We start from the raw sequence: 11,565 nt of genomic DNA, 5'->3' as shown, positions 1-11,565 counted from the left end.
TAAAAAAAATAATTGTAAAAACGAAAAGGGAGGAGGGGGCATACATTAAGTTGATTTTTGACCCATTTATAGAGATTGTGACGGTACACGACTGCATAGGTGATGCAGCTGAGACATAAGCGTATCTATTAAGACGAACTCCAGGATGGTTTATGTTAAAAATCTGAAGTTAGGTTGAAAAAATTGTAATTAAAAACAAAAAGGGGGATACCTTAAGTTGTTTGTTGACCCATTCATAGAGACTGTGACGGGCAACGACTGCCTATAGGTGATGTAGAGGAGACATTGGCGCAACGTTTAGAAAAATCTCCAGAGTAGTTTATGTTCGAAAATATGAATTTACGGTTAAAAAATTGAAATTGTGAAATTGACAAAATGAGATTGGGGGGTAGGCCAATTTAAGTTAATTTTGAACCAATTTCAAGAGATTGTGACGGGCAACGACTCTATAGGTGTTGTAGAGGAGACATTGGCGCATCGTTAAAGAAAATTAAAAAAAAAAAAGTTTATTTTGGACCAATTTCAAGAGATTTTGACGGGCAACGACTATATAGGTGTTGTAGAAGAGACAATGGCGCATCGTTTAATAAAATCTCCAGAGTGGTTTATGTTCGAAAATCTGAAGTTCCGGTTAAAAAACTGAAATTGTGAAATTGACTAAATGAGATTGGGGTTAGGCCAATTTAAGTTAATTTTGGACCAATTTCAAGAGATTGTGACGGGCAACGACTATATAGGTGTTGTAGAAGAGACATTGGCGCATCGTTTAGGAAAATCTCCAGAGTGGTTTATGTTCGAAAATCTGAAGTTACGGTTAAAAAACTGAAACTTTTATTGTAAAATTGACAAAATGAGATTAGGGGGTAGGGTAATTCAAGTTAATTTTGGACTAATTTCAAGAGATTGTGACGATCAACGACTATATGAGTGTTGTAGAGGAGACAATGGCGCATCGTTTAAGAAAATCTCCAGAGTGGTTTATGTTCGAAAATCTGAAGTTACGGTTAAAAAACTGAAAATTTTATCGTGAAATTGACAAAATGAGATTAGGGGGGTAGGGCACTAAAAGAAAAAAATTGGACCATTTTAAAGAGATTTTGACGGGCAACGACTATATAGGTGTTGAAGAGGAGACATTGGCGCATGGTTTAAGAAAATCTCCAGAGTGGTTTATGTTCTAAAATCTGAAGTTACGGTTAAAAAACTGAAAATTTTATTGTGAAATTGACAAAATGAGATTAGGGGGTAGGGCACTAAAAGAAAAATTTGGACCATTTTAAAGAGATTGTGACGGGCAACGACTATATAGGTGTTGAAGAGGAGACATTGGCGCATCGTTTAAGAAAATCTCCAGAGTAGTTTATGTTCGAAAATCTGAAGTTACGGTTAAAAAACTGAAATTGTGAAATTGACAAAATGAGATTAGGGGGCAGGCCAATTTAAGTTAATTTTGGACCAATTTAAGAGATTGTGACGGGCAACGACTATATAAGTGTTGTAAAGGAGACATTGGCGCATCGTTTAAGAAATTCTCCAGAGTGGTTTATGTTCGAAAATCTGAAATTCCGATTAAAAAACTGAAATTGTGAAATTGACAAAATGAGTTAAGGGGGGTAGGCCAATTTAAGTTAATTTTGGACCAATTTCAAGAGATTGTGACGGGCAACGACTATATAGGTGTTGTAGAGGAGACATTGGCGCATCGTTTCAGAAAATCTCCAGAGTGGTTTATGTTCGAAAATCTGAAGTTACGGTTAAAAAATTGAAATTGTGAAATTGACAAAATGAGATTAGGGGGGCGGGGGGGGGATAGGACACTAAAAGAAAAATTTGGACCATTTTAAAGAGATTGTGACGGGCAACGACTATATAGGTGTTGTACAGGAGACATTGGCGCATCGTTTAAGAAAATCTCCAGAGTGGATTATGTTCGAAAATCTGAAAATACGCTTAAAAAAACTGAAATTGTGAAATTGACAAAATGACATTAGGGGTAGGCCAATTTAAGTTAATTTTGGACCAATTTCAAGAGATTGTGACGGGCAACGATTACATAGGTGTTGTAGAGGAGACATTAGCGCATCGTTTAAGAAAATCTCCAGAGTGGTTTATGTTCGAAAATCTGAAGTTCCGGTTAAAAAACTGAAATTGTGAAATTGACTAAATGAGATTTGGGGTTAGGCCAATTTAAGCTATTTTTAAACCAATTTTAAGAGATTGTGACGGGCAACGACTATATAGGTGTTGTAGAGGAGACATTGGCGCATCGTTTAGGAAAATCTCCAGAGTGGTTTATGTTCGAAAATCTGAAGTTACGGTTAAAAAACTGAAAATTTTATTGTGAAATTGAAAAATGAGATTAGGGGGGTAGGGCAATTCAAGTTAATTTTGGACCTATTTCAAGAGATTTTGACGGGCAACAACTATATAGGTGTTGTAGAGGAAACAATGGCGCATCGTTTAAGAAAATCTCCAGAGTGGTTTATGTTCGAAAATCTGAAGTTACGGTTAAAAAACTGAAAATGGTATTGTGAAATTGACAAAATGAGATTAAAGGGTAGGGCACTAAAAGAAAAAATTGGACCATTTTAAAGAGATTATGACGGGCAACGACTATATAGGTGTTGTAGAGGAGACATTGGCGCATCGTTTAAGAAAATCTCCTGAGTGGTTTATGTTCGAAAATCTGAAGTTACGGTTAAAAAACTGAAAATGTTATTGTGAAATTGACAGAATGAGATTAAGGGGGTAGGGCACTAAAAGAAAAATTTGGACCATTTTAAAGAGATTGTGACGGGCAACGACTATATAGGTGTTGAAGAGGAGACATTGGCGCATCGTTTAAGAAAATCTCCAGAGTGGTTTATGTTCTAAAATCTGAAGTTACGGTTAAAAAACTGAAAATTTTATTGTGAAATTGACAAAATGAGATTAGGGGGGTAGGGCACTAAAAGAAAAATTTGGACCATTTTCAAGAGATTGTGACGGGCAACGACTATATAGGTGTTGAAGAGGAGACATTGGCGCATCGTTTAAGAAAATCTCCAGAGTGGATTATGTTCGAAAATCTGAAGTTACGGTTAAAAAACTGAAATTGTGAAATTGACAAAATGAGATTAGGGGGCAGGCCAATTTAAGTTAATTTTGGACCAATTTAAGAGATTGTGACGGGCAACGACTATATAAGTGTTGTAAAGGAGACATTGGCGCATCGTTTAAGAAATTCTCCAGAGTGGTTTATGTTCGAAAATCTGAAGTTCCGGTTAAAAAACTGAAATTGTGAAATTGACAAAATGAGTTAAGGGGGGTAGGCCAATTTAAGTTAATTTTGGACCAATTTCAAGAGATTGTGACGGGCAACGACTATATAGGTGTTGTAAAGGAGACATTGGCGCATCGTTTAAAAAAATCTCCAGAGTGGTTTATGTTCGAAAATCTGAAGTTACGGTTAAAAAATTGAAATTGTGAAATTGACAAAATGAGATTAGGGGGGCGGGGGGGGGGGATAGGACACTAAAAGAAAAATTTGGACCATTTTAAAGAGATTGTGACGGGCAACGACTATATAGGTGTTGTACAGGAGACATTGGCGCATCGTTTAAGAAAATCTCCAGAGTGGATTATGTTCGAAAATCTGAAGTTACGGTTAAAAAAACTGAAATTGTGAAATTGACAAAATGACATTAGGGGGGTAGGCCAATTTAAGTTAATTTTGGACCAATTTCAAGAGATTGTGACGGGCAACGATTACATAGGTGTTGTAGAGGAGACATTAGCGCATCGTTTAAGAAAATCTCCAGAGTGGTTTATGTTCGAAAATCTGAAGTTCCGGTTAAAAAACTGAAATTGTGAAATTGACTAAATGAGATTGGGGGTTAGGCCAATTTAAGCTATTTTTGGACCAATTTTAAGAGATTGTGACGGGCAACGACTATATAGGTGTTGTAGAGGAGACATTGGCGCATCGTTTAGGAAAATCTCCAGAGTGGTTTATGTTCGAAAATCTGAAGTTACGGTTAAAAAACTGAAAATTTTATTGTGAAATTGAAAAATGAGATTAGGGGGGTAGGGCAATTCAAGTTAATTTTGGACCTATTTCAAGAGATTTTGACGGGCAACGACTATATAGGTGTTGTAGAGGAGACATTGGCGCATCGTTTAAGAAAATCTCCAGAGTAGTTTATGTTCGAAAATCTGAAGTTACGGTTAAAAAACTGAAAATTTTATTGTGAAATTGACAAAATGAGATTAGGGGGGTAGGGCACTAAAAGAAAAAAAATTGGACCATTTTAAAGAGATTTTGACGGGCAACGACTATATAGGTGTTGAAGAGGAGACATTGGCGCATCGTTTAAGAAAATCTCCAGAGAAGTTTATGTTCGAAAATCTGAAGTTACGGTTGAAAAACTGAAATTGTGAAATTGACAAAATGAGATTAGGGGGCAGGCCAATTTAAGTTAATTTTGGACCAATTTAAGAGATTGTGACGGGCAACGACTATATAAGTGTTGTAAAGGAGACATTGGCGCATCGTTTAAGAAATTCTCCAGAGTGGTTTATGTTCGAAAATCTGAAGTTCCGGTTGAAAAACTGAAATTGTGAAATTGACAAAATGAGTTAAGGGGGGTAGGCCAATTTAAGTTAATTTTGGACCAATTTCAAGAGATTGTGACGGGCAACGACTATATAGGTGTTGTAGAGGAGACATTGGCGCATCGTTTAAGAAAATCTCCATAGTGGTTTATGTTCGAAAATCTGAAGTTACGGTTAAAAAATTGAAATTGTGAAATTGACAAAATGAGATTAGGGGGGGGATAGGGCACTAAAAGAAAAATTTGGACCATTTTGAAGAGATTGTGACGGGCAACGACTATATAGGTGTTGTAGAGGAGACATTGGCGCATCGTTTAAGAAAATCTCCAGAGTGGATTATGTTCGAAAATCTGAAGTTACGGTTAAAAAAACTGAAATTGTGAAATTGACTAAATGAGATTGGGGGTTAGGCCAATTTAAGCTATTTTTGGACCAATTTTAAGAGATTGTGACGGGCAACGACTATATAGGTATTGTAGAGGAGACATTGGCGCATCGTTTAGGAAAATTTCCAGAGTGGTTTATGCTCGAAAATCTGAAGTTACGGTTTAAAAACTGAAAATTTTATTGTGAAATTGAAAAATGAGATTAGGGGGGTAGGGCAATTCAAGTTAATTTTGGACCTATTTCAAGAGATTTTGACGGGCAACGACTATATAGGTGTTGTAGAGGAAACAATGGCGCATCGTTTAAGAAAATCTCCAGAGTGGTTTATGCTCGAAAATCTGAAGTTACGGTTAAAAAACTGAAAATTTTATTGTGAAATTGACAAAATGAGATTAAAGGGTAGGGCACTAAAAGAAAAAATTGGACCATTTTAAAGAGATTATGACGGGCAACAACTATATAGGTGTTGTAGAGGAGACATTGGCGCATCGTTTAAGAAAATCTCCTGAGTGGTTTATGTTCGAAAATCTGAAGTTACGGTTAAAAAACTGAAAATTTTATTGTGAAATTGACAGAATGAGATTAAGGGGGTAGGGTTTTAAAAGAAAAATTTGGACCATTTTAAAGAGATTATGACGGGCAACGACTATATAGGTGTTGAAGAGGAGACATTGGCGCATCGTTTAAGAAAATCTCCAGAGTGGTTTATGTTCGAAAATCTGAAGTTACGGTTAAAAAACTGAAAATTTTATTGTGAAATTGAAAAATGAGATTAGGGGGGTAGGGCAATTTAAGTTAATTTTGGACCTATTTCAAGAGATTTTGACGGGCAACGACTATATAGGTGTTGTAGAGGAGACATTGGCGCATCGTTTAAGAAAATCTCCAGAGTGGATTATGTTCGAAAATCTGAAGTTACGGTTAAAAAAACTGAAATTGTGAAATTGACTAAATGAGATTGGGGGTTAGGCCAATTTAAGCTATTTTTGGACCAATTTTAAGAGATTGTGACGGGCAACGACTATATAGGTGTTGTAGAGGAGACATTGGCGCATCGTTTAGGAAAATTTCCGGAGTGGTTTATGCTCGAAAATCTGAAGTTACGGTTTAAAAACTGAAAATTTTATTGTGAAATTGAAAAATGAGATTAGGGGGGTAGGGCAATTCAAGTTAATTTTGGACCTATTTCAAGAGATTTTGACGGGCAACGACTATATAGGTGTTGTAGAGGAAACAATGGCGCATCGTTTAAGAAAATCTCCAGAGTGGTTTATGCTCGAAAATCTGAAGTTACGGTTAAAAAACTGAAAATTTTATTGTGAAATTGACAAAATGAGATTAAAGGGTAGGGCACTAAAAGAAAAAATTGGACCATTTTAAAGAGATTATGACGGGCAACAACTATATAGGTGTTGTAGAGGAGACATTGGCGCATCGTTTAAGAAAATCTCCTGAGTGGTTTATGTTCGAAAATCTGAAGTTACGGTTAAAAAACTGAAAATTTTATTGTGAAATTGACAGAATGAGATTAAGGGGGTAGGGTTTTAAAAGAAAAATTTGGACCATTTTAAAGAGATTATGACGGGCAACGACTATATAGGTGTTGAAGAGGAGACATTGGCGCATCGTTTAAGAAAATCTCCAGAGTGGTTTATGTTCGAAAATCTGAAGTTACGGTTAAAAAACTGAAAATTTTATTGTGAAATTGAAAAATGAGATTAGGGGGGTAGGGCAATTTAAGTTAATTTTGGACCTATTTCAAGAGATTTTGACGGGCAACGACTATATAGGTGTTGTAGAGGAGACATTGGCGCATCGTTTAAGAAAATCTCCAGAGTGGATTATGTTCGAAAATCTGAAGTTACGGTTAAAAAAACTGAAATTGTGAAATTGACTAAATGAGATTGGGGGTTAGGCCAATTTAAGCTATTTTTGGACCAATTTTAAGAGATTGTGACGGGCAACGACTATATAGGTGTTGTAGAGGAGACATTGGCGCATCGTTTAGGAAAATTTCCAGAGTGGTTTATGCTCGAAAATCTGAAGTTACGGTTTAAAAACTGAAAATTTTATTGTGAAATTGACAAAATGAGATTAGGGGGGTAGGGCACTAAAAGAAAAATTTGGACCATTTTCAAGAGATTGTGACGGGCAACGACTATATAGGTGTTGAAGAGGAGACATTGGCGCATCGTTTAAGAAAATCTCCAGAGTGGATTATGTTCGAAAATCTGAAGTTACGGTTAAAAAACTGAAATTGTGAAATTGACAAAATGAGATTAGGGGGCAGGCCAATTTAAGTTAATTTTGGACCAATTTAAGAGATTGTGACGGGCAACGACTATATAAGTGTTGTAAAGGAGACATTGGCGCATCGTTTAAGAAATTCTCCAGAGTGGTTTATGTTCGAAAATCTGAAGTTCCGGTTAAAAAACTGAAATTGTGAAATTGACAAAATGAGTTAAGGGGGGTAGGCCAATTTAAGTTAATTTTGGACCAATTTCAAGAGATTGTGACGGGCAACGACTATATAGGTGTTGTAAAGGAGACATTGGCGCATCGTTTAAAAAAATCTCCAGAGTGGTTTATGTTCGAAAATCTGAAGTTACGGTTAAAAAATTGAAATTGTGAAATTGGCAAAATGAGATTAGGGGGGGGGGGGGGGGGGGGGATAGGGCACTAAAAGAAAAATTTGGACCATTTAAAAGAGATTGTGACGGGCAACGACTATATAGGTGTTGTAGAGGAGACATTGGCGCATCGTTTAAGAAAATCTCCAGAGTGGATTATGTTCGAAAATCTGAAGTTACGGTTAAAAAAACTGAAATTGTGAAATTGACAAAATGACATTAGGGGGGTAGGCCAATTTAAGTTAATTTTGGACCAATTTCAAGAGATTGTGACGGGCAACGATTACATAGGTGTTGTAGAGGAGACATTAGCGCATCGTTTAAGAAAATCTCCAGAGTGGTTTATGTTCGAAAATCTGAAGTTCCGGTTAAAAAACTGAAATTGTGAAATTGACTAAATGAGATTGGGGGTTAGGCCAATTTAAGCTATTTTTGGACCAATTTTAAGAGATTGTGACGGGCAACGACTATATAGGTGTTGTAGAGGAGACATTGGCGCATCGTTTAGGAAAATCTCCAGAGTGGTTTATGTTCGAAAATCTGAAGTTACGGTTAAAAAACTGAAAATTTTATTGTGAAATTGAAAAATGAGATTAGGGGGGTAGGGCAATTCAAGTTAATTTTGGACCTATTTCAAGAGATTTTGACGGGCAACGACTATATAGGTGTTGTAGAGGAGACATTGGCGCATCGTTTAAGAAAATCTCCAGAGTAGTTTATGTTCGAAAATCTGAAGTTACGGTTAAAAAACTGAAAATTTTATTGTGAAATTGACAAAATGAGATTAGGGGGGTAGGGCACTAAAAGAAAAAAAATTGGACCATTTTAAAGAGATTTTGACGGGCAACGACTATATAGGTGTTGAAGAGGAGACATTGGCGCATCGTTTAAGAAAATCTCCAGAGAAGTTTATGTTCGAAAATCTGAAGTTACGGTTGAAAAACTGAAATTGTGAAATTGACAAAATGAGATTAGGGGGCAGGCCAATTTAAGTTAATTTTGGACCAATTTAAGAGATTGTGACGGGCAACGACTATATAAGTGTTGTAAAGGAGACATTGGCGCATCGTTTAAGAAATTCTCCAGAGTGGTTTATGTTCGAAAATCTGAAGTTCCGGTTGAAAAACTGAAATTGTGAAATTGACAAAATGAGTTAAGGGGGGTAGGCCAATTTAAGTTAATTTTGGACCAATTTCAAGAGATTGTGACGGGCAACGACTATATAGGTGTTGTAGAGGAGACATTGGCGCATCGTTTAAGAAAATCTCCATAGTGGTTTATGTTCGAAAATCTGAAGTTACGGTTAAAAAATTGAAATTGTGAAATTGACAAAATGAGATTAGGGGGGGGATAGGGCACTAAAAGAAAAATTTGGACCATTTTGAAGAGATTGTGACGGGCAACGACTATATAGGTGTTGTAGAGGAGACATTGGCGCATCGTTTAAGAAAATCTCCAGAATGGATTATGTTCGAAAATCTGAAGTTACGGTTAAAAAAACTGAAATTGTGAAATTGACTAAATGAGATTGGGGGTTAGGCCAATTTAAGCTATTTTTGGACCAATTTTAAGAGATTGTGACGGGCAACGACTATATAGGTGTTGTAGAGGAGACATTGGCGCATCGTTTAGGAAAATTTCCAGAGTGGTTTATGCTCGAAAATCTGAAGTTACGGTTTAAAAACTGAAAATTTTATTGTGAAATTGAAAAATGAGATTAGGGGGGTAGGGCAATTCAAGTTAATTTTGGACCTATTTCAAGAGATTTTGACGGGCAACGACTATATAGGTGTTGTGGAGGAAACAATGGCGCATCGTTTAAGAAAATCTCCAGAGTGGTTTATGCTCGAAAATCTGAAGTTACGGTTAAAAAACTGAAAATTTTATTGTGAAATTGACAAAATGAGATTAAAGGGTAGGGCACTAAAAGAAAAAATTGGACCATTTTAAAGAGATTATGACGGGCAACAACTATATAGGTGTTGTAGAGGAGACATTGGCGCATCGTTTAAGAAAATCTCCTGAGTGGTTTATGTTCGAAAATCTGAAGTTACGGTTAAAAAACTGAAAATTTTATTGTGAAATTGACAGAATGAGATTAAGGGGGTAGGGTTTTAAAAGAAAAATTTGGACCATTTTAAAGAGATTATGACGGGCAACGACTATATAGGTGTTGAAGAGGAGACATTGGCGCATCGTTTAAGAAAATCTCCAGAGTGGTTTATGTTCGAAAATCTGAAGTTACGGTTAAAAAACTGAAAATTTTATTGTGAAATTGAAAAATGAGATTAGGGGGGTAGGGCACTAAAAGAAAAAATTTGGACCATTTTAAAGAGATTTTTTAACGGGCAACGACTATATAGGTGTTGAAGAGGAGACATTGGCGCATCGTTTAAGAAAATCTCCAGAGTGGTTTATGTTCGAAAATCTGAAGTTACGGTTAAAAAACTGAAAATTTTATTGTGAAATTGACAAAATGAGATTAGGGGGGTAGGGCACTAAAAGAAAAATTTGGACCATTTTAAAGAGATTGTGACGGGAAACGACTATATAGGTGTTGAAGAGGAGACATTGGCGCATCGTTTAAGAAAATCTCCAGAGTAGTTTATGTTCGAAAATCTGAAGTTACGGTTGAAAAACTGAAATTGTGAAATTGACAAAATGAGATTAGGGGGCAGGCCAATTTAAGTTAATTTTGGTCCAATTTAAGAGATTGTGACGGGCAACGACTATATAAGCGTTGTAAAGGAGACATTGGCGCATCGTTTAAGAAATTCTCCAGAGTGGTTTATGTTCGAAAATTTGAAGTTCCGGTTAAAAAACTGAAATTGTGAAATTGACAAAATGAGTAAAGGGGGGTAGGGCAATTTAAGTTAATTTTGGACCAATTTCAAGAGATTGTGACGGGCAACGACTATATAGGTGCTGTAGAGGAGACATTGGCGCATCGTTTAAGAAAATCTCCAGAGTGGTTTATGTTCGAAAATCTGAAGTTACGGTTAAAAAATTGAAATTGTGAAATTGACAAAATGAGATTAGGGGGGGGATAAGGCACTAAAAGAAAAATTTGGACCATTTTAAAGAGATTGTGACGGGCAACGACTATATAGGTGTTGTAGAGGAGACATTGGCGCATCGTTTAAGAAAATCTCCAGAGTGGATTATGTTCGAAAATCTGAAGTTACGGTTAAAAAAACTGAAATTGTGAAATTGACAAAATGACATTAGGGGGTAGGCCAATTTAAGTTAATTTTGGACCAATTTCAAGAGATTGTGACGGGCAACGACTATATAAGTGTTGTAAAGGAGACATTGGCGCATCGTTTAAGAAATTCTCCAGAGTGGTTTATGTTCGAAAATCTGAAGTTCCGGTTAAAAAACTGAAATTGTGAAATTGACAAAATGAGTTAAGGGGGGGTAGGCCAATTTAAGTTAATTTTGGACCAATTTCAAGAGATTGTGACGGGCAACGACTATATAGGTGTTGTAGAGGAGACATTGGCGCATCGTTTAAGAAAATCTCCAGAGTGGTTTATGTTCGAAAATCTGAAGTTACGGTTAAAAAATTGAAATTGTGAAATTGACAAAATGAGATTAGGGGGGGGGGGGATAAGGCACTAAAAGAAAAATTTGGACCATTTTGAAGAGATTGTGACGGGCAACGACTATATAGGTGTTGTAGAGGAGACATTGGCGCATCGTTTAAGAAAATCTCCAGAGTGGATTATGTTCGAAAATCTGAAGTTACGGTTAAAAAAACTGAAATTGTGAAATTGACAAAATGACATTAGGGGGGTAGGCCAATTTATGTTAATTTTGGACCAATTTCAAGAGATTGTGACGGGCAACGATTACATAGGTGTTGTAGAGGAGACATTAGCCCATCGTTTAAGAAAATCTCCAGAGTGGTTTATGTTCGAAAATCTGAAGTTCCGGTTAAAAAACTGAAATTGTG

The sequence above is a fragment of the Mytilus californianus genome, unplaced genomic scaffold (assembly GCF_021869535.1).
Source record: "Mytilus californianus isolate M0D057914Y unplaced genomic scaffold, xbMytCali1.0.p SCAF_1, whole genome shotgun sequence".
Lineage (NCBI taxonomy): Eukaryota > Metazoa > Mollusca > Bivalvia > Mytilida > Mytilidae > Mytilus > Mytilus californianus.
Note: the sequence above shows the minus strand (reverse complement) of the source record.